Here is a 24,712-nt window from a genome sequence, read left to right as displayed (position 1 = left end):
TACAGACTTAAATACGTATTGATAGCCAGAAGGCAAGCCCGGCTCCCTTGCTTTCCTGTGAGACGGCACTCACTAATCTTACTAATCTTGATCCTTTGCTTTTCTGTATAAATTTAGAATTGGGTGCGCAGATAGCAGACAAGACATTCAGAAGGTGTACCCAGGGCATTGCCAAGCCTTTGTTTCTGTCGCTGTGTCGTGCCTTCTGTGTTCCTGGCCTGTGGTGTCGCCCAAGTGGCTCAGCTGTCTCTGGGAGCTGGGCGTGGTGATGGCCCACACACCTGCAATCCTTATCATGCAGAGGCTGAGCTGGGGACTGCCCGGAGTCTGTGTCAGGGGGAAAGCAGCAGCATTGCCCTGGAAGGCTGCCCTTTCCTTCAGTCCCTGCCTGCTGAGTTTTCATCCTGGCACGGAGTTGAATTTTTGTCAGATCTTTTTTTTTTTTTTTTTTTTTATATCAATCCAGCGACGTGGCTTTCGCTTTAGTAATATCAGATGTGCCTGTCCAGAAGTGCATGCTTTACAAGAGATTACAATAGTTTTCCCTTTCAAAATTTTTTTTTCAGTTTTTTGTTGTTGCCGTTTTACACTGGCCTCTTAAATCCGTTCTTGCCTCTATTTTCTCAATTTGTATAAGATTGGCATTGTAATTTTTTTTGTAGTATTTGAACCTATTTGGGTTAATAGATTCACCCATCCACCATAGAACTTTTTTTTTCTTCACAAAGCCAAAAAAAGATTTGATTTTGTTAATAGACAATAGGTTGTTTATTTCAGTTGTGTCCATTTAACCATTAAACTGTTTGTTGAACTAATTGGCATAAATCGACCATAGTATGTACTTACTATCCCACGAATGACAGCATCTGTTTGATACTATGGTTTCATTTTATTTATGGTACTTGGAGTCCAAAAGGGCATCTTGAATCTGTGCTGTAGTGTCTTTAATCAGTTTGGGAGATTGTCTGCCTGGTTTTCTTTCTTTCTTTCCACCTAGAATTCTAGGTAGCTTCACATTAGAGGTTCCCACTGTGTCTGTTTCTTACCTATCTTCCTGCAGCTTTCATACGTTAATTTCATACATATTCTTCTGCCTTCCCTCAGAATTCAGAGAGTTTTTGTTGAGCCTGCCGTTCTGTGTTTATCAATTGTAGAAAGAATATATCATTTTTAAAAAAGATCCCAGTTTCCTGTCAACATTTTATTTATTTACTTACTTTACATCCCAATCGCAGCTTCCCCTCCCCCCTCCCCTCCCATACCCTCCCTTCCCCCTCCCCTTTCTGCCATCCACCCCTCCTCCTTTTCTTGTCAAATATCAACACACCTTGGCATATCAAGTTTCAATAGGACTAGGGCATCTTCTGTTGTCGCTAAACAAGACAGCCCAGTTAGGGAGAAAGGGACCCAAAGACAGGCAACAGAGTCAGAGACAGCCCCTGCCCCCGCTATTAGGAGTCCACATGAAGACTGAGCTGCACAACTGTGCAGAGGCCATAGGTCAGCCCCATGCGTCCTCTCTGGTTGGGGGGGTTCAGTCTCTGTGAACACCTATGGGCCCAGGTTAGTTGATTCTGTAGGTTTTCCTGTGATATCCTTGACCTCTCTGGCTCCTTCAATCTTTACTCCTCCTTTTCCACAGGATTCTCCAAGCTCCGCCTAATGTTTGGCTGTGGGTCTCTGCATCTGGTTCCATCAGTTGCTGGATGAAGCCTCTCAGAGGGCAGTTATGCTAGGCGCCTGTCTACAATATAGCAGAGTATCATTAATAATGCCATGGGGGGGGGACTCTTGCTCATGGCATTGGTCTCAAGCTGGGTCAGCCGTTGGTTGGCCATTCTCTCAAATTCTGCTCCATCTTTTACCCCTGCGCAACTTGTAGGCAGGAAAAATTGTGGGTCAAAGGTTTTGTTGTTGGCTTGGTGTCCGAGTCCCTTCACTTGAGGCCTTATCTGGTTATAGAAAATAAGGGGCTGGAGAGATGGCTCAGCGGTTAAGAGACCAGTCTACTCTTCCATGGTGGTTCATAACCATCCATAATGAGATCTGGTGCCCTCTTCTGGCCTGCAGGGGTACATGCAAGCAAAACATTGTATACATAATAAATAAATAAATAAATAAATCTTTTTTTTTTTTTTTAAGGAGAAAAAAATGTTGTACATTTACACAATGGAATATTACTCAGCTATTAAAAACAATGACATCATGAAATTTGCAGGCAAATGGATGGAACTAGAAAAGATCATCCTGAGCAAGGTAACCCAAACTCCAAAAGACAAACATGGTATATGCTCATTTATAAATAGATATTGGTCATAAGCTGTAGGATAACCATGCTACCATCCACAGACTCAAAGAAGCTGAGTAACAAGGAGTGGCCAAGTGGGGGATGCTTGAATCTCACTGAGAAGGTGAAATAGAACAGATATCAGGGGTAAATGGAGGGAGGGGACTTGGTGGAGGAGGGTTGGGGAAAGGAGCAGGAGGAGTCAAAGTGAGGAGGACAGAGGGAGGGAGTACTGGGTGAGAGACCTGGAAAGTGGGGGTCAGTCTCTGGGCTGAGATGGAAACCCAGGACAATGGAAACCCCCAGGAATCTATGAGGGTCACCCTTGCTAAGACTCTTAGCAGTGGGGGATATGGAACCTGAAAAGGCCACCTCCTGTAACCAGAAAAGATTTCCAATGGAGGGATTGGGACACCAGCCTAGCCACAAATTCTTTGACCCACAATTTGTTCTGCCCACGGCATGTGCAGGGATAAAGATGGAACAAAAATAGAGGGAATGGCCAACCAATGACTGGTCCTGTCGGCATTTTCAGTGCTGATTTTTATTTTGTTGAACATAGTAAAACAAGCCGTTACAATCTGTGCCTGATGATTTCCCTGCCAGGGGCCCATACTCAGGAAGGCTGACTTGCCATCTTTAAAGCCTGTCTTCTGTGGCTTTACCATGGTTCAGTCCTTTGGAGTCTTGGCCTAAAATAAGGAAGTTGACTTGGTGTCTCCCTCAGGCTAGACCCTGGCCTCATAGCAGCAAGAGGCTCCCAGAAGTACCTGCTTCTTCTCATAGCAGTTTCCTCAGGAGCCATTAGAGCCACTTTTCTTTTGGTGAGTTTAAACATTGAGTCAAACCTTGACCTGACCATTCTTCATTATCCTACCTTGTGGGTGACTTCAAGCATAGACTTCTAATATTGTATCTACCTTTTCTAGTTGCCCTATAGCAAGAGGCTAGCACTCCCTACCTCACTATTACCAGAAGACATTGGCCAGCTCAGTTATCAACAACTTCAAAATTAACATAAGGCCCATTTTTGTTATGTATAAAAGAAAAAATGAATAGCCTTTTTTTTTTCCATCTTGAATGTAATCCAAAATGCAGTTTTCACATTTTTAACCAAGGTTTCTAAACTTACAATTAAAGTGTTTATTGCATGCAGCTGCATTTTAAGACATGTCAAAACAGTAGCATCAAAGAAGAGACTGTGAATAATCTAGGCTATTTTTAACTAGCAAAGAATAGATATAGAGGCTTACGTGAGAAGTGGCGATAGCGTGTCCAGGAGTATTTTGAGGGCAGAGGAAATTGAAATGACTGACCTTAAGCTTCTTTCAGATGGCTAATTTATTGTTCAGGTTTTAGAGGGCAGCGTTTAGAGTTGTACCGCTTCATAAAACAAATTCCTGAAGGCACTTGTACGTTTGACATACTTTTTTGAAGTTCAATGCTGTTTTAACTTTGAGAAGCAATAGTCTTTGTTGATCACAAATGCTCTTGTCACGCGTGTCTCTGATAACAGTTCTGCGAAAGGGTACACCGTGTCTTCCTTATCTTTCTCCTCCTACTTCTTGGTCCAGGGCATATTTACTAAAATATTAGTTGTCTACGGTCTTTACAAAATCATTCTAAATTTGGCTCCTTTTCAGATTCCAAAGGGTTGAAATCATACATACTACAAAGAGGTGTCGACCACCGTCACTGCCGTTGTCGCCCATCCGTTATTTTGGCAGCAGACGCTCTCCTGAGCAGCTTCCATGGTTTCTGTCAGCTGACGCTGCTCATGATAGAACCTAGATAAGATGTGCATCATCCTTATCTCATGGATGAAGGTGCTCAGGCTCAGAGCTGCAACCTGGCCTGCGTGCATGTCGTGTAAGGTCCAGGTTTGAACTCCGCTCCATCCAACTCCACAACTTGTCTGAAACTGGATTACTGGTAGCTACTATATTCTATTTGCCCTTAAAGAAATAAAGTGGACATCATTTGCATTTGAAATAACACTGCTGTATCACTGTCAGAATGTATTATAATTACTTAACATTATTATCCTCTCTCTGATGGACTCTAAGAAGCTTAATCTGTATGTGTGTGAGTGGACATGTGCGTGTGTGTGTGTGTGTGTGTGTGTGTGTGTGTGTGTGTGTGTGTGTGTGTGCGCGTGCGTGTGCAGGCATCTGCCATTGGTGCCACTGTGCATGTGTGGAAGCCAGGGGACAGCTTCTGGTGTTGGGCCTCATCTTTCGCTTTAAGACAGGGTCTCCTGTTCTGTTGCTGAGGTGAACCAGGCTTTCTGGCCCACAAGCTTCTGCAGACTCCCCTGTCTCCACCTCCTTTCCTTCTTGTGAGAGCTCTAGGATCACAGGTGCACCCCGCTGCAGCCACTCTTCCCGTTCACACAGCAGGCATGTCACCGGCTGCACCACCTCCGCAGGCCGGAACCTTACAAACCGCATCTGTTACTAACTTCTGTCTCCTTGGCCTTTGGTCTAGGTTGAAGTTCATAGGAAACTGTCAGTATGGCTGCTAAAATAACTTTTTTAATGCATGAATTAGTGTCATTATTATCAGAATTAGTTACTTCAAGATGCTAAAAATATAGAAGCAGAAATAGATGTGGTTTGTTTTTTGTTTTTTGTTTGTTTGGTTTTTTTTTTCACAGTGCATGAAGCTAACAGGAACATGTTGACAGTCCTTGTACTCGATTGTTGTTTTCTTGCTCATTTTTTTTCCATCATCCAGTTAATATTTACGAATACACCAGACAAAGGACTGCCTGCAAATATAAAGGACAGAAGAGCTGGGATAGTTTACATTTTCTCATGAGTGTGTGTGGCAGTGCCTTTTTTGGAGGGTTATTATAGGACACTTGCAGACACTGAACAAAATACCTTCTTTGTATCCTATTCCTGTTGACCTCTTAGTACAGTTTATCCCTCAGTACAGAGACCGGCCTCTATTTAGGCTTAGTTTGCTCTCATTGTTAGTTCATGGAGTGAGGAGGGACAGCCTCTACCTTACCCAGTGCATATCAAGTCTGGCTGGCCATCAGTCCCTTTTGGAGACTTTGTCACCGTTATCACCTCATCAATTTTTTCTTCTTTCACCTGGGATCCCAGTTGTCTGTATGCTCCAAAAGTTGACATTGTGGTAGGCCTTAGATGCTGTGGGCCCCCTGTCTGCTTCAGTTTAGGATAATTTCTGTTGCTCTGTCTCTCAAGTTAACTGAGGATTTTTTGTTTGGTTGGTTTTTGGCCGTAGCAAGTCTGTGTTCAAAAGTCCATCAGCTCTGTTACTAGACGGTCTCCTGGCAGAGTTTTTATTTCATCCGTTCTCTTTCTGCTGGAATTCCGTCTCTGTTCATTCACACCATCTGTCTTTTCCACTAGATCCTTTAAATGGTTGTTCTTTTTAAAATTTCTTTTATGATAGTTCCAATAAATACAGGCATTGCCTGATGATAATCTTTACAAGTCTGTTGACCGTGAAATTATATCTCTTTACTTACCATTTCCCCATATGTTTGCTGGCCACTCAAGTTTCTCTGTGTATTTGTCTGTTGGCATCCTTCGCCGCTGTCTTACAGAGCGTGTCTTGCTCTTACTGATATATATTGCGTAATGACACGAACTGTGAATGTAGTCCCCTAATCGGTAGCTTGCCTCTTCACTTCGAGTGTGATGAGTTCTACCATTAAATTCTAATAGTCGGATTTACTGTTATTTCCCTTTATGGCCTCTGCTTGACATCTATTCCACCCTGAGGTCATAAAGATGCTTTCATTCAATTTCTCTGAGAAGCTTCGCATATCAACTCTGTTAAGTCTTTAGCCATCTAGAATTTAGTTCTGCTCAGGGTATAAAACAGGTAATCTAAGTAGTTCTCTTTATGGATCAAAAGATATCTGCACTGAATTATAATGCTTATCATTACAGGTCACAGTCCCACATGTAGATAGATAGACAGATAGATAGATAGACAGACAGATAGATAGATAGATAGATAGATAGATAGATAGATAGATAGATAGACAGACAGACAGGCAGGCAGGCAGACAGATGCAATAAAATGTTTACATTCAAGCATAATATTGTGGCTTGGCATTTCAAATCTTGGATTTTAAAGGGACCATTGTGTTTTAAAAAATGTAAAGTTTCATGTGCAGTCAGTGTGCACTGGTCACTTCTATAACAGCAGGGTACTGTCCTCCTTGTTCTTTTACCCTATGGGTGCAACCTATGCATAGATATTAACATACGAAAGTCCAGCAAAAATACTCTAAGGAAAGAATTCATGGTAATCACTAGGCTGATCCTAAAATGCATTCAGAGAAACAAAGAATTAAGGATGGTCAAGATTGCATAGGAATAACCAGGCTTTTTGGTTACTTTATTGGGTTCCTACATCTACAACTCATCTTCACCCCAATCCCTTCCAAGCCTCCAACACTAGGTAAGTGAGAAAGGAGGTTAGAGGAGAAAGGGGTGTAGACCTCTGTAGACTACTTCCTGCTGATTAGGGGTGTTGAGCTCCTTGGGGCAAGTCCAACCTTCATCATCAGAATACCAGCAACCAGCAAGAGTGAAAGCAGCAGGGAAGCCACAGGCCCTCATGGGGCTCTCACATACCCTCGTAAGAGTCCCCAGAATTCCAAAAATAAACTATCTGCAGCTGGCAAAAATCACGCCCCTCCTGGAGCGACTGTGGACAGTCTGAAGCAGCCCCATATCCTACACCTGGGGTTAAACAAAAACATAGTCATATAACATAACTGGGATTTTAAGGAAACCAAGATTCTCACTACATATCGGTGAAATTGTTGGTAGTGGGGGGTGGGGGGAGGGGAGGTAAAGGTGCCTGCTACCAAGGCAGAAACCTAAGTTTAATCCCCAGGCCCCACATGAGAGAGCCAAGTCCTCCCACAGTAAGTAGATAGATAGATAGACAGACAGATAGATAGATAGATAGATAGATAGATAGATAGATAGATAGATGCATACATACATACATACATACATACACAGACAGACAGATGCAATAAAATGTTTACTTTCAAGCATAATATTGTGGCTTGGCATTTCAAATCTTGGATTTTAAAGGAATCTTTGTGTTTTTTTTAAACAAAAGATGTATTTATTATTTATACACTATTTTGCACACATGTATGCCTGCCGGCCACAAGAAGGGACCAGGATCTTACTATGGATGGTTATGAGCCACCATGTGTGGCTGCTGGGAGTTGAACTAGGGACCTTTGGAAGATCAGGCAGTTCTCTTATCCTCTGAGCCATCTCTCCAGTCCCAGAATCTTTGTGTTTTTGAAAATAAAATGTAATGTTTCACGTGAAGTTGGAACTGTCAGCAAAGCCTCAAATGCAAAAGAAAGGGCAAGATGCAAGTGGCCACACCTTAGCACCGGAGAACCTTTGAAGGAAAAACAAAAGGAGCCCTGCCAGCCAGGGGCATGCCACCAGAAAGACCAGGGGGAGAAAAAAAAGGAGAAATAGCTGCAAGTGAAAAGCAGGCACTGAAGAGAGCCCTTCCCATGCTCCTCAGGGAGCCTGGTCTCATTTTGGCTTTATTCCTGTACCCTCTATTATTTAAGCAATGACGAGATCTCCAACGAGCGCCTGTTGCTTAGCCATCCATCTGTTCCTATCTGCTGCTTTCCTGTGCAATACGCCCACATCACTTTACATGCCCAAACTGTCTCAGTTATGATTGGCAGCCTGCGTGATACCACTCACCAGTCAAGCATTACCAAGACTCACTGACAGAGTCTTCCGTGGCGTCAGGTCTTGACCACTGTTTGTTCTGGTCACTTGTCACTGATGTTTTCACAGTGGAGAACTTGAGGAAAGCAGATCAGCATCTTCAGCCAAAGCAGAGACTTTGCTAATTTCCTGCTCTAAGCAGCAGGTACCCAAAGCATCACTCTTCTGTCACAGCCTGCTGATGTGCACAGCCCACTAATGTGTCCACTCACCCATGTGAGAACCAGAGCTCAGGAAACCAGCACAAACATCTGACCCTATGGCTGATACCTTTGCTGTAAATAACCCTTTGCCTCTCACGTGTCTTGGGACTTCTTTCAGCTCTGTGGAGTACAGCCAGCCGTAGAATCGAATCTTATACCCGGTTTAGACAGATGAATCTAACCATGGCCATCCTGCTGATCAGATTGTCTGGGATCTACCTTGTACTGCATTCAGCTGCTAGGATTGACATTTCCCTTTTGGCTCTCAGCCCCAATGTATCACATGTTACTTACATTCTGAACACTGGGTGTGTCTCAGCAGGAGGCCTTTACTCTCCGAAGCAAAGTTTAGTGTCTAAACCCAGATCAGAAAGGGCGCTATTCCACTCTGGATGCACAGCCATATAAAATCTTCCTTCCTTTTAGTGAGTGCAAGAGGAAAACCAATATCAGAACTGAAAATTGTCCTGTATGCATGGTGTGCACGCATGCGTGAGTATTTGTGCGTGTGTGGTGTGCTTGTGTGTCCACATCTGTGTGTATGTGGTATGCATGTATGTATGCATATGCATGGAGTGTGTGTGCATATCCATGTGTATGTGATGTGCATGTCTATATGCATATGCATGGTGATTGTGTCTGTGTGTGTGTGTGTGTGTGTGTGGTTGTGCCCATGCACATACGGGTGCATGTCCATGTATATAGACCTGAAGCAGATGTCAGTTAGTGTGTTCCTCGGTTGCTCTTCAGCTTTATGTATCAGAGCTCTGGCCTGTCTGCTTGCTCTCGAGATGTGTTGTCTGCCTCCTGCATACTAGGATTACAAGCAGGCTGGCATGCCCTTGCAGCGTTTATGTGGCATTAGGAATACAAACCGCAGGGCATCTGAACTCCCATCTTTAGGCTCTAGCAGGTACTTCACCTGTGGAGCCATCTTGCCATCAACAAGAAACCAAGCAAACCAGTTCCATCTATTCCCACACCGGAATATTACTCCGCCTATGACAGTGGATCAGCTAAAGCAACCCACACAACCGTGCTTGGAGCTCAAAACCCTGCATGAAAAAACACAAGCTGCAGAGAAAGTGTGCTGTATGTTTACAGTGTGAAAGCTACACAATAAAACAATACATGTACTCTTTAGATATGTATTTTTTTTTCTGAATATATATGTATACATATAAAACAAGCGTGCATTCACATATACATCTGTGATATAAAATATAAAATGCGTGGAAAAGATAAGCATAACGTGTATGGTAGTAATTATGATGAGTGAAGTGTTGGGCCTATGAGAGCTAGACCAATGTTCTCAGTTGAACTATGTCCCTGGCTAGAAACCACAGTTAAGCTAAAAGTCATCAGCTAAGACCAAACTCGGATAAGAAGACAGAAAATATACATATACATGTGTGTGTGTGTGTGTGTGTGTGTGTGTGAAGATATATTTGCTGAAAGATGGCGTCATAGGGACACAGATTAATATTGATAGCTGTCATTTTTTAGGGCGCAGTTGCTGGCTCACTTCCAGGGCTCTTTCCTGACCCCACCCACCTCTTTGCAGGCTGCCTAAGTCACTGTCCATGGTGCTGAGAGAACTTGCTCTCTGTGGCAGCCCTGTACTCTCCCACTTCCAGGGGCTCTGAGCAGAGACTAGTTTCTCACCACATCTCATCAGCAAAACACGCCATGTCTCCAGTGGCTTTATTGTATACCACTGGTGAGCTAATAAGCTAGTCACCGAAGAGCTTGTCGCTAGCAGTGTATTCTGTGCACAGGATCTTTAAGACATGTTCAAGGCTGGGAAGATTTGCACAAAAAGAATGACCAGCGTTTTGAGAAGACCTGTCCCTCAGGTTTCTTGGCTATCTATCTTTGGACTCACAAGAGATAGCTTTACAGCTCAGGGGTCTTATCTGTACTGTGCGTTTAGTATTGAGAGCCTATAAATGGTTTCTGGGCAACCAAAACTCTAAAGGCGCATGGGTTCGTCCCCGCCTGCCATGGCCCAGCTGAGCTAGTCCGGCCTTTTGTGTGTTCTGCTTCTGAGGAGCCCTGGACTTTTCTTTGAAAAGCTCATAATATTCTAGATGTGGCCTTTCAGGGTACTTGGCAGTCCACTGGTTCTTCTAGAGCCAGTGGGAAAGCACAGAAGAATCGGAGATCACATGACACAGGGTATGGAGCCATCCCAGGCTGGCACAAAATTAATAGGTCCATGAGTTTCTTGGGAAGTTGATTTAGAGAAAATGCACACATGAAGTGTTCATTTGTTTCTTGTATTTTAGCATGAACTCCCTTTCAGACACTTGTGTCTCTAATTTATCGATATAGTTTATTGGGGCTTGATTCAGACCCTTTATTTCCAGGAAAGAATTACTGTCTTTCAAAGAAAATGTGCAGTTTTCTGAATTCTTTCAGAATACTGTATTTTTTTTTCAGAATACTGTATTTTTAATATCTAAAAACAAAGCTATTAAAATGAGTTCTTTAAAGATCACAGAGTGGGGCTGGAGAGATGGCTCAGTGGTTAAAACACTCTCTGCTCTTCCAGAGGTCCTGAGTTCAATTCCCGACAACCACGTGATGGCTCACAGCCATCTATAATGTGATCTAGTGCCCTCTTCTGGTGTGCAGATTGTACATGCAGGCAGAGCAGTGTATACATTTAAAAAAAAAATCACAGGAGTGACAACTACCCCATAATACTGTGTGACTTTAGCCTAAAAGGCTAAAGTACTAAAACGTAACGGGATCTTGCTGACCACCATAAAAATAGAAGCCCTTCAAAACAAGATGAAGCCATTTTCCTGTTGTATTTTAGAAAAAAGCCACCCTAGTTAAATGCCAAAGCACTACAGATATACTATCTAAGTGGTGATGCGTTCAAATAAATATTCTCAGCCTCCAAATTTAAATGCTGACGATTACCATCGCTCTTCAATGGATCAACAAACATTAATTAACATTTATGCAGCAGGCATTTCATTTAAAGAGAGAGCTGTTGCCATGAATATTCAACAAATGTTTGTATAGCTCCGTCGTGCAATATTAGAACGTTGTGGCTTAAAAACAAAAACAAAATGTTCATTTTTCTCTCACCTTAGCTCCCAGTTTTCACTTAACCCTTGGAGGTCACAAACGTACTATGCCCTGAGATGACATTTCAGATTTACATATTATGTCCTCAAAAATCTTACCTTGGTATACACAATTTTAAAAGGTGGTAGCGTGTGTGTGTGTGTGTGTGTGTGTGTGTGTGTGTGTGTGTGTGCTTGTCCTCTAGCACCTATGGGTGTGCCATGCCCAAACTCACAGACACTCATACACACACCAAAATATTGAAATATTGAAAAATCAATGTTTTTTTAAACGAACCATATTTTAACAAACTAAAATTCATTGCAAAACGGTGCAAAATCCAACGCAGTATGAAGCGTTTCCATTATGGAATAGAAACACAACACGTTTCATGTGTGTTGTGTCATTCCATCAACGTCCTAATTTCATAGATGACAAGGCACATAACCCCGGTCTTCCCTCTTACTGTGGCTGCTACCCTGTGTGGAACTGCAAGGCATGCAAAGTATCAAACAGTGTAGCTCTAGCCTCCTGCATCAAACTGGCTCAGAGAGGTTTAAATAAGCGGCTTGTGGCCAGTCACCTGTGCAGTAGCAGTATGTGGACCCAAATAGCACGGCTCCAGTGGCCATACTGTTTCAGACAGGGAATGTTTCCAGTGGTGGGTGCCTGGGTGGGATTAGGTGGTGAGTGTTCTCCTGGCTGGACCTCTTCTAGAGCCCAGGCGGAGCAGAAACTGCTTCCTATTGGGTGTACATTTTTGAGCCTTTGGCTCTGGTCTGAGGGTATGTGGTCGTGGATAACAAATAAACTGACTCCTCGCATCTTGCCGATGGGTGGAGAACTGGCTCTTTGGAAGTACCAGGTGCCTCTCTTACAGCTTTGCACATGGCGATGGGGCTTTTCTGCTTTCTTCCACAAGACAGCAAACACGATGTAGTCTTGTAAGGCAAAGCCATTTATGGACCGCAGGAGACCCCTCTGGAACAGCCTGCCGGGAAACAGGGAAGAGAGTTATTCAGCCTTTGCCGGTAACTTCTAAAAGAACTGGATGGATTACTAGAAAGTCATTTGTGCATCGTACAAGTCCAGTCCCCAGTATCCTGTCACTAGGCAAAGATTTACACAGAGGTGGGGAAGGCGTTGGAATTCAGTGGTCAGGACAGCAGAATTAACTAACTGCCCTGTGGTTTGAGGGCAGCTAGCTCGCCTGAAAAAAACTTTATCCAGGGACCCATTAATTTCACTGTCCTGCATATATTCTTTCCTTTCTAAAGGCTTTATTTCTCCCGGGGTAGTCTTTAAAAAGTAACTACCCCTTAGAGAGAGCACGGCTTTTGTCTTACGCCTCATGCTGTTTTACCAGGTGCCAGACAGGCAGCCCTGTCGTGGAATGACCCATGCCATACCCCCCCCCCCCCATGGAATCAGGCAGAAGCTTAAGACAGAACAGAGGCAGAGAGGGGTGAGAGACATACCACCTCACAGATTCCCCAACTGTGTAGATGCCTCAAATTTAATGGGTACAGTATTCAGTTACCCTCCCCCACCAAAAAGTGTTTGAAATCCTTTCCAGAGAAGTCTTGTTTGGTGGGATCTACCCTTCTGGGCACTGAGCTTAGAATCTTGATTATCAAGTGTAGATCGATCGCTTCCTTCTCCCCAGTCCCTGAGCAGTTTTCCTGAGGCACATCAAATTCCTCTTTGCGTTGTTCCATTAGTCCTCCCTTTAAATCCCAGGTTTTAACAGCACACCCCCAGTCCCTCACCCCCTGTGTGAAACATCTGCAAGGGGGGAGGCATGGATTGTAAATTCCTTTGAGCCATGTGATTCCGAGTTGAGATTAAGAAGTCTCGAGTGGCCTGTTGTCTGTAGCCATCCATCCACCTTCGCTATATGTGTGGGGGACCACTGTGCAGAGCCAGGCACATTCACGGAGAACGAGCCTGTGGAGAAGAGCTTGGACCCCACAGAGGCAACTAGTAGCATCCTTATGGAAGCCAGGCTGCACTCTGCATACAAATTCCAAATAATGTTTCAGGTTTTGTTTTTTTTTTTAAACACACCTTAAGGCTGGGCCAGGTGGTGCACACCTTTAATCCCAGCCCTCGGGAGGCAGAGTCAGAGGCAGGCAGATCTCTGAGTTCAAAGCCAGCCTGGTCTACAAAGCAAGTGCAGGACAGCCAAGGCTGTTACATAGAGAAACTCTGTCTCGAAAAACCAAAAATAAATAAATAAATAAATAAAATAAAATTATAAAAAAGACACCATAAGCCTGTCTTTAAAGGGTATGGATCTAATGCAGAGGAGATACATACAAATTTTTAATCTAGTTTTTTTTAATGTCTGTGAGCAAAAAAGGGGTATAAGCGTGTTATATATAAAATTAAAGATAACAATAGAATACAAGGTACCAGGCAGATATTATGTTAAATGGAGTTTATTAAATGAGTATTGGGAGAGAAGGAAAGGGGGACAGGGTACCAGAGAGAGAGAGAGAGAGAGAGAGAGAGAGACAGAGAGAGACAGAGAGAGACAGAGAGAGACAGAGAGAGAGACAGAGACAGAGAAAGACAGAGAGAGACAGAGAGAGAGGGAGGATAGAGAGGTAGAGAAGTAGAGAGAGCCAAGCGGAGGGTCTGTCGTTTATATGGCCCTGGGCAGGGTCACGCCCCCTGTGGCAGGTAAGCAGTGACATCACAGGTAGGCAGACAGACGCAGAATCCTAACAAGCCGGCCCAGAGGCTAATCACAAGCTTGCTGTAGGGGAGATGTCCATCCTTGAGATTTCATTTGATGGCGCAGACGTTATCAAGTGGTCAGGAGAACCCACGCTGCCCCTGCCCGTGCTCGCAGCTTGGCCGACAAATCACTCATCCCTTCTTGGCTGTAGCTTTTCCCCTGCGCTGAGGGAAGGTGCTGTGGGTCTCTGGGAACCTCTCCTACCCATCGTTCCTCAAGAGAGCCCTCCCACCTTGTGCTGAGAAGAGGGACTGGTCCAGGATCAGGTGGACTGTCAGGTTTTGCATCCTGCTCTGTGAGTCACCTGGGACAAGGTTTTCAATTTCTTTATGCTTTGATATCTTCATCTGAATAGTTAAGAGTGGGCCCTATGTTGTCGTGAGGTTATGAGGATTTAGTAAGTATAAACCACACAATGCACGATGAGTCAAATAATCGTTGCTGCAACTGTTTTGCTATGTGTGGACCACACGCCATGGCAGAGAGAAGTGCAGACCTTCTAGCTCCAGTCTCTGGCATCGAGCCGTGGCTAGAGAGGTTAAGTGGGTCACAGAATCATGTCTCGTGTGTTTAGGACTGAACGTTAGACTACGTCCTGGCCGTGCTGCTCAGCCACCCAGACTCTGGCAAATGTGCACACATCATCAATGCTCCTGAACTGTCACCCAAGGAGTTGTTGAAAGTCTGAGATGATATAGAGGGAATCTACTTCAACAACTGCATGGACATTTCCTCTGTCACTCCTGCGTTGGAGGTGGGTGCTTTTATGATTAATAAATAAGATATAAGGTATAAGGCAATAAGATAAGGTATAAGATAATAAGGTACCAGATGCCAGATACTATATTTATTAAATGAGCATGGGGAGAGAAGGAAAGCGGGGAGGGGTACCCCAGAGGGAGAGGGAGAGACAGAGACAGAGACAGAGAGACAGGAAAAGTGAAAAGAGAGACAACATAGAGGGTTTGTCTTTTTATATGGCCTTTGGCAGGGCCACGCCCCTGTAGCAGGCAAGCAATGACATCACAGGTAGGCAGACTGAAGCAGAGCCCTAACAGATGCTCCTGGAATGGGCGAGCCTACAGGACGCAGGTTGGAGGAGCTGCCCACCTTCGTGCTCCTAGGAGAGCAGTGGGAAGGGAGAAGTCTCCGCCATGTCCTCTAATACACACAAAGAGAAGGCTGTCTGGTAGGGGAGACTCCTAGTGGCCCTACTCAGCCTCCTCTTGGCTAAAATTCTGTATCAGAAGCATGAGATCGAGTGCTGCGCCTTGACTCTAAATGGTCCCAATTTTCTAGTACCCTGATTTTTCTGCTGCCTGATTTCTTTTTTTTAAAGGGTCATTTAGCAACAAGCTAAAAAAGAAGTTTAAAAACCATGGGACCAGAACATAGCCAACATGTTACATAAATGTATTCTTTTTTTTTTTTTCCTGCATGTGTTTAGTCAATATTTACAAATATTTACTTGTCATCCACCGGGTGCCAGGTCCTATAGCATTCTGTGTCCTGGGGGGAAAGAAAAACACTGGACAAGAAAAAAAAAAAACTCTATTTTTAGGAACCTCGCGTTTATGTGAGGAAGACAGATTGCCTAGGATTCAAGCGGTTGGTCAGTGCAGCAAAAATGAACAGCACCATAGAGGAACAGAGTGGGATGGGCACGTTCTTAAGATAAGCAGGGGCTGTCAGTGTGGAGAGGACAGAGCAGCAGGAGTGAGCCTTTCCAGTGTGCAGCGCGGGAGCCAGCCGGGATCAAGACAAAAAGCCAATTTTGGGAGCAGACTGAGGACGGAAGGAAAGGGGCAGGGCGGGGGGGGGGGGCGGGGGCAGGGACAGTCGGGAGCCGCTGAACTCAGGAGAGCTGAGCTTTCTTCTTGGTGTGACGCTGGGAGAGCTTGAGCAGGGCAGCGATCGATCGGATGTGGTGTGTTGTTAGAGATTCTGGCTGCCTCATGGAGAAGAAACTGAAAGGGAGGGCAAAGGCTGGAAAGTCAAGAGGCTACTAGAGCTGGCAATGTGGGGACCCGGTTAGGAGAGAAGAGGGGCTGGGGGGGTGGCTCATATGCGGGGTGCACTTTGGTTGTGAAACTGCCCATTCACTAAAAGAAGACAGGGCGTACTGAGCCTGTGGTTTCTGTAAGACATCTGTGTGTCTTGATCACTCCACGAGTTGCTGATATATAGACTGTGATATTTAATGAGATCCGGTGGGGAGCAGGGGCAGGTGGAGGGAAAGTGACAGTAAGGGGGAAGCAGGAACTGCACCAGATGCTCCAGAGAGGAGCCAGCTCTGCAGCTACAGGGGTGCATCAAGACAGGGCGGAGATAGGGCGCTGAACGGCAGGGTGAGGAGAGTCCACTGAACCTCATTCGGTGTCATACACAAAACGCCAGGTGCCACTCCATAGGACGCTTGCCTGCTACCCGCTCCCCGGGACCTCTGCTTGCCGAAGGAAGGCTCACCTGTCATGGGAACCTTTGTCTAAACCTATTTGAGAAGGTATTGGCTCCAGACTTTCTAACTTTAACACAAAAGGTTTTATGAGCCAGACTGAGCTCACCTATGGGGCCAAGTATCTGAGACTTGCTAACAGTTCACTTAGTTTCATTTTTTAAAACAGGCCCAATTACAGAATCTGTCCGTGGTAGAGTTCAGTGTTAATTCCAGCCTCCTCCCCGAGGGACTGGTGAGGGCCTATTCAGATGCCTGTAGGGAAATCCTGGCCGGGTCCAGTTGGTTGGTCCTGGCTCTTCGTGTTTGTACACTGATCCGTAGCTGGGTAGCGCGCCAGGTTATATCGGAATGGCTGCAGCTGGGCTATTGTGGAATTCTCATTCTGTTCGTGTGGGTGTAAAACCCACCCTTTGTGTTCGGCTTTCCTCAGCTGTCCTATTCTTGTTCGTAGCTTGCTCCTTCCCGGGCCCCACGGAGCACAGGAATGTCAGGTTTGCCTTGCGTCGCGTGCCCTCTTGTGTGCTGCCTCGCTTCTCTCTCCCTGCCATTTGACAGTGGGAAGACTTCAGGGCCTACCTGATTTTTGGCAGGGATAGAACAACTTCTAAAGCAAGTTGCTATAGTTACCGAGTCTTTTCCCCACCCCCTCCCCCCAACACCCAGCGCAGCAACCACTGACTGCTAGTTTGTGTGGCTCTAAAAGATACTCTCTTCCGGTTCTTCTTTTTTAATCATTTCATGCCCACTTCTGCGTGGGTTACACAGCAAATGAGCACAGGGACTCTATTGTGAGAGCACGCGCACACACCCACAGTCATACATGCACAGTTCAAGTTGACATGCCTGAAATCACAGATGTCTTTCAAGTAGAATTTCTCTCCCGGGACCCACTTCGGGAGGTTTGCTGCAGTGACAGCAAATTTATAGGATTTTTTTCCCCTGTCCATTTCAGTGTTCGTAGCTATTTCTGGATACAAATTAGGTACATGGAAAATTCTCCTGATTCTTTTAAATAATTACCTGTTGTTCTGTTTCTAGGGGGAAAATTAGAAGTTGATTGTAGATTCCTCTGGGAACATTTCTGAAAGTTAATGTAGCAAATCAGCCCCATTGTTGAAGTTTTTCTATTGTGTGTGTGTGTGTGTGTGTGTGTGTGTGTGTGTGTGACTATAATTACTAGAAATGGTGACATTTGGAGCCTAATTTGAGTTCCTGTCTTTTCCGACAAGCACAAATGTTCTCGGCAGACATTCAGAAGGTAATATCTGTGGTGGGTGAGGGACAGCCCATGGACATTGTGTCGCCTTTTCCTCGCGCTCCTCTCACAGAAGCACACAACACAAGCTGGTATGGTAGTCAGTCAGTCTACCATGAAGGATATGGGTGGTGATCTAGCTGGCTGTGAGCCTGTATCTCCCTTCCTGCTCCTCGATCCCTGTCTTTCTGATCCAGCCAGACCCCAGTGTTGACTCTGGGGTGCAGGCTTTCCTTTGCTTTCTTTTCTTTTCTTTTTTTAGGTTCCCGCCCCCGCCCCCACCCCCCCCAGACAGGGTTTCTCTGTGTAGCCTTGGCTGTCCTGGACTCGCTTTGTAGACAAGGCTGGTCGAATTCACAGCGCTCCTCCTGCCTCTGCCTCCCAAATGCTGGGATTAAAGGCCTGCGCCACCACACCCGCCTTTTCTCTCCGTGCTGCAGTGGGACTGTTGGGGGCTGCGCTGGCTTTTTGGCTCCCACCGCTTGCATACTCTGACGGGGATCTCTTCCTCTGTATGAGGCTCTTGGCCTTACTGTATACAAAGCCAGGGGCTCACTTCCGCTGGGCCAGTCACAGCTCTCTTCCACCAGGGGGCCTTCTGAGCCTGATCGGTGGGCTTCCATCAGCCAGAATACAACCAAGCCAGCACAGCCACCAGCAGGGGGCGAAGGTGGCCAGTGCTCAGCAAGTAACTGTGTAGGTCCTCCCTGTGGGTTACCCTGCTCCCCAACTGTGGGCTACCTCTGTGGGCCTGGGCATTCCAGGCAGGAAAAAAAGCCCTTCCATTCTGCTCAAGGCAGCCTCTGGGTGGCCTACCTAAACTGCTCACCAGGCTACTTGCAGCTAGTACCAACCTCTACCTGCAGGAGGGGGGAGGGGGTGGGGGGGAGGGGGTGGGGGAGGGGGGGCGCGTTTGTGGCGGGAGGGGGCGGGCAGTCTGGGGGACAGGGGAGGAGGAGGGAATAGGAGAAATTGTTTTGAATTCTCTCTCCTGTCTCTAGGGCTCGGGACATGGCCTCTCTCCCTAGCTTGAGTCTGAAGTAGCTGCAGCAACCGGCTGTGTGGCCAGCAGCCTCCCCTCACACACTGTTCTTAGAGACCCAGTGCCGTGCCACCTGGTTGCCAATCTGAAAAACATGCTTTTTTTTTTTTTTTTTTTTTTTTTTTTTTGTCTCAGTAGTTAAGGCAGGGGAGTAGATCTCGTTCCAGCTAGTCCGCCACATGAACTGTCGCCCAAAGAGGACCCTACAGAGAACTTGCGTTCTGAGTAGCTCCCAAGTCCTGGTGCTTCGCTGTCCCAGGCCCTTAGAAGCCCTGCTTGCTGTCCTGTGCCAGCTCCTTCTCTACACAGCCGTAAACTGTTGCGTGATTCAGCCACCCTCACCTGTCTTAGTCAGTGTTCTGTTGCTGTGAAGAGACACCGTGACCGTGTCAACGCTTATAAAGGAAAGAATTTAGTTGGGCCTTGCTTACAGTTTCAGAGGTTTAGTTCATCCTTATCAGCACGGCAGGAAAAGTGATGGCAGACAGACATGGTGCTCGAGAAGAAGCCGAGAGAGAGAGAGAGAGAGAGAGAGAGAGAGAGAGAGAGAGAGAGAGAGAGAGGAGATAGTGCGAGCGAGAGAGCAAGTGAGAGAGCGAGTGAAAGAGCGAGAGAGCGAGAAAGAGAGCGAGAACGTGCTGCTAGTCCTGCCTTGGCCCTCTGAAACCTCAAAGCCCACCCTCAGTGACACACTTCCTCCAACAATACTGAGCACCTACTCCAACAAGACCACACCTCCTCATCCCTCAGACAGCGCCTCTTGCTATGAGTCTGTGAGGGCTGGTTTCCTTCAGCCCACCACGTCACCAGCTCTAACAGCTCCCTGGTAACCTCAGCCATGCAAAGAACCATGTTAACTCTATCACATAATAGATTTCCAGGCCAGTGTGCCTGTCACCCAAAGCCTCTGCCTTTTAGATTGAGAAGGACCCCTCAGTCTTGATTGTTTTTCTGCACAGAGGGGCGTGAAGCTCTGTTGTACTTTGTCACTGTGACCAAATACCCATCAAAAGCAGCTTAAGAAGCCGGGCATAGTGGTGCACACCTTTATCCCAGCACTCGGGAGGCAGAGGCAGGCGGATCGCTGTGAGTTCGAGGCCAGCCTGGCCTACAAACGGAGTCCAGGACAGCCAAGGCTACACAGAGAAACCCTGTCTCGAAAAACCAAAACCAAAACAAAAACAAAAAACAAAAGTGGTTTAAGAGAGGAGAGGGTCATGTGGCTCACAGCTCAGGGCATGTAGTGCCCCCAGAGGGAAGAAATGCCATGGGAACAGGTCCTATCCTTTGGCAGACAGCAGAAAAAGCTCTTAGAAGTGAGGCCTGGGTGTAACCTTCAAAGGTGCCCGGAGAGAACCAATGCTAGTTAGGATGCAGTCCCAAAGGTTCCACAGGGCCTAGTGAGCAAGTATTCAGAGGTGGGGTTGTGAGAGATGGTTCACATTCCGCTACAACAAGCCCAAGCCCGTGCATTTTCCTTGCTTCTTGCTTCTCCCACAACTACACATCAAATCCGTTTTAAGGGCTGGGCCGCAAGGGCCAAAAAAACGAACACTTCACCCATGTGCCACTTACCACCCACCGTCCCCCACCCTTCCGAGTCCAGTTCTGACATTTTGGCTAAGCCCAGCCTTCTCCAGGGACTACAGTGAGGCCACAGGGTCCCACTGTAATGCTGGGTCCCCAGCACGAAACATACCATAAGGTCTGCACAGGAGAACGCGATGGGTAAAAGACCCAGTGAACGGGCACAGGGAACTTGTTGTCATCTTCTTCCTGTGGGCTCCTGTCACCCACAGGCCACAGATTTGCTGTGGGAGCAGCAGCCCCAGGATGTGTAGGGTGTGGTGGCAGGTTGAGACAACATCAACACACACACACACACACACACACACACACACACACACACACACACACACCCCACACACACTTTGGATCAGACAGACCCAGGCAATCAGGACCACCCTTCTAGAAATCCCCAGCTCAGACTGCTTTGGTGACTCACAGGAAGTCTGTGAGCAGGAGGCAGGTTACCAGGGCCCTGAGAGGGAAAGGGGGAATGGGGGGGCATTGGATGTGTTAAAATTACAGGCTCCCAGGGGAAAGTTACTGGCTGAGGTCTGACAGCAGGTGGCACTTAATCCTTAAAAATGCACCACCTCAGTCAGAACTCTGCCTTGAAACTAAGGAATAGCACAGACTTTCTTTGATCTTTTCAGGAATGGGAGGTGGGTTTGGTAGACTCTGAGGAATCACTGCAGGAACAGTCATTTTCAGAGCTTTGCTGAGGGGCTACCCTCAGGGCTCCTTAGAAGCTTAGCCTCAGGACTGAGAAGCTGGCAGCCAGCCAGAGCTCTCTGTCACTGTGTCCTGGCACTAGACTGCCAGAGTGGCCTGGGACTTCTTCCTCTCCTCCTCCTCCTCCTTTTCCATCTTTCTTCTTATTTTGGTTTTTTGAGACAAGGTTTCTCTATGTAGCCCTGACTTTCCTGCACTCTCCCTGTAGACCAGACTGGCCTCAAACTCAGAGATCCACCTGTCTCTGCCTCCTGAGTGCTGGGATTACAGGCATACACCACCAAGCCCAGCTGACCAGGGACTTCTATTTTGAAAAATTTTGACATAAAAATGGCAGTGGTAAGCATGGTACAAAAGAGTTTTTGTGGTATATGGTGTGTGTGTGTGTGTGTGTGTGTGTGTGTGTGTGTGTGTGTGTGTGATGTGTAGTATGTGATAGCTGAGGCACAGAACTAAGATTCCCCCACATTTCTGCCTATGTGAGAGCAGGAATTCCTCAGAGCAAAAAGGGTGGAAACTTTTGTTCACCAAGGTCTGGTGAGCACCATGATTCCCAGTTGACCAAGCTGATGAGCTTCCTAAGGCCTCAGTGTCCACATCTATGAAGTGGGGATTTAGTGTCAGTCTCTGACTTGTATTAGGCCGGGTTCCAGAGAGGGAGGTCTGAGGTGAGCCTGGGACCAGCCCCACAAGAGAAAGGGAAACAGTTACTGGCCAGGGAAGCTTCTGGGACAATCCAGCATGAGGTCTGAGCTCACAGGAAACATAATGGAAGACCTGTTAGAGTTGTGTCACCTTGTATCAACAGGACTGAGGAGTTTACCTCATCCTCATATCCCAGCTCCCTGCTTCTGTATACTGTGTCCCTAGATATGGGGGAGAGGTTCTGACCCTGAGGAGGCCTGGGCCCGTGGAAGCATCTGCAGGGCTGCAGGAAGAGCCATGTGATATGACCCACATATAGAAAAACAAGCATTAAAAATCAACAGGGGGTCTAGGGAGACGGCTCCATGGGTAAGAGTCCATTTCTGTGAAAGAATTGGGGGTATGAGTTCAAATCCCCAGAACCTACAAGAAAATTAAATATAGCCAGGTGTGCACGCAACCTGTAGCAGTGTGAGAGACAGAAACAGATTCCAAGAGCTTGCTGGCCAGGAAGCCTAGGTGGAAAGTCAGCTTCGGGTACTTTGTGTGCATGCATGTGCGCGCACACACACACACACACACACACACACACACACACACACACACACAGAGAGAGAGAGAGAGAGAGAGAGAGAGAGAGAGAGAGAGAGAGAGACCAAATCGTTAGATTTCATTTTAGCCAGCCTTGTTCTTCAGAAGTACAGTTGTGTTAAGTCTGAGCCTCCCTCCCATACTCCCTCTCCCCATGGGAAGAGAAAAGCTTGCATGCTTCAAACTCTTTTATGTGGACGCTACTGGTTGGAGATGGTCCCAGCCCGGAGCAGATGGAGGCAACATTGGGGCTGAGAGAGGTGAGATGGCCTTGAAGTGTAAGATGGAGGGGGAGGGGAATTCCCCAAAGCCGAGAGGATGAGTGGAATAGACTCTAACGTGAGCCTTGGTGCCACCTCATGTCTGTTCATCTCATCAGTGGCCATGTGCATTCGTCTGCGCAGTGTGGACTGTTGCTTTCCATATCACAAGAGCGTGGAGCAGCAGCAGCACATTGCAGAGTCCCCCAGAGGAGGCCAGTGAAGACGGACAGGCCCGTCTGTGGGTATTCTAGACTACAAACGACTCATTCCCCTCAGTTGTAAGTAGGCTATAGGGAGGGGAAAGGAAAGTCCCTCATCATCAACACTGGATTTTCTACTTGTCAGATATGTGGGTCTCAGAGCTGTTCCCCTGATTCAGAGAAGTGAGGAAACAAATCACATTTGATGGAGACGCTTTCATTCCCACATCCCAGGATCTAATGATCTGTGCTTGTAGAAAAGTCACTGCTGTCTCTCTCCCCCTCCCTTTGTCAAGATCTGTGTAAACCTTGCCACCAGTTGAAACCCATTTTTCCATTAAAAACCAACGCCGTGGAGAAGCCTGGAGATGGCCTGCTTCTTTGGCAGTTTTGCTAATCGGTCATAGTGATGTTGGATTTCTGCTGAAACAGTTGCTTTTTGGCAATGCAGTAGACCAGAGAACTAGAGAGAGAGAGAGATGCTTAGGGCTACCTGTAAGCTCCAGACCTCAGCACAACTGACTCCATGGTGGAAGTACCATTCAGGCTGTAAAACTCAGCATGTAGACAGCTCCACCTGCCAAAATTAAAACAATGGCCAGGATCCATTGCAGCCATGGTTCTGGGAAAGTCTCTAGATGAACTAACCTTGCTTTTTATCATCTGTAGTTCTGCTTCTGGCTAACTGTTCTTGTTAACTCAAGTATGTCAACTCAGAACATGGTTTTTGTGCTTAAAGCTCACCCTGAGAAAGGCTCAGGTCTACAATGGGATGCCCAACACCCAGTGTTGTTGCCAGCCAACTAGCTAAGACAGCTTTCTATTGCCTTAAACCTATGTCCCAGCAATCTTCTCTGGTGGATGCCCCACAACACAACGAACATATGAGTGACATTAAACCTGCACAAAGGAAATAATGTACAGGAGAGAAAAATCATGTGTGTGTGTGTATGTATGTGTGTGTGTGTATGTGTGTGTGTGTGTGTGTGTGTGTGTGTGTATTTAAAGTAACAAAAGAACTCGAGAACAGAGAGAAATAGATCATCCTGCATTGTAGTTAAACCTATAGATTAATAAATAAGAGAATATTATTAAAAAAAACAACAAAACATTTCTTTCAATCATATATGGAACATTAAAAATAAACTCCATTGGGTAGCCAGCTAATAGCGAATGCATTCAGAAGTGGGAAAACAAAACAAAGCAAACCAAAAAATCTCATGCTTGAAAACAAAATAACATACCATCAAAATCCTTTGAGTTGAGATCATAAAGGAATTGAAGAATTGTTCATTCATGGACTTAAATTTATTTCTTAGAAAGCATAAAGTGTGAACAATAGATGGAAGAACTTGGGAAAAAGGCGACAGAAACAAACAAGAAACGATGATTTTTGAGACCAGGACTCAATAAAATAGAGAGCAAGAAAGCAATCGGCAGCTTTGATGGTTTTGGAAGCACTGACAAAGCAGATCTCTGAAAAGATTTGTCTAGGTAAAAAAAAAAAAGAAGAAAGAAAGAAGAAAAGACAATTTAAAATACAGAATGGAAAGAGGGAAATAATTATGCCACAGAGACAGATGGCAAAGATGAACACGGATACCCATTTGCCCCTGAATTGGAAGGCCAAGAAGGGTTCAAAGTACAAGGATTTTTACGTTTTATGTTCACAGAGGAAAAACTGAGAGCTTGAACCAGATCCTGTATTGGTCAGTTTTCCACTGCTGTAACTAAGTGCCTGAGGTTACTGTAAAAAGAAAAGGTTTGCTGCGGCTCGCAGTGTTCAGATCCCAGGCCCTGAGCAAATGGGCCTGAGAGGAGACAACACACCATGGTGGGTTGTGTTGAAGAACAAATAATTGTGTCATAAGCAAGGGA

The sequence above is a fragment of the Acomys russatus genome, chromosome 21 (genome assembly GCF_903995435.1).
Source record: "Acomys russatus chromosome 21, mAcoRus1.1, whole genome shotgun sequence".
NCBI classification, from domain to species: domain Eukaryota; kingdom Metazoa; phylum Chordata; class Mammalia; order Rodentia; family Muridae; genus Acomys; species Acomys russatus.
This window is presented reverse-complemented; position numbering follows the sequence as displayed.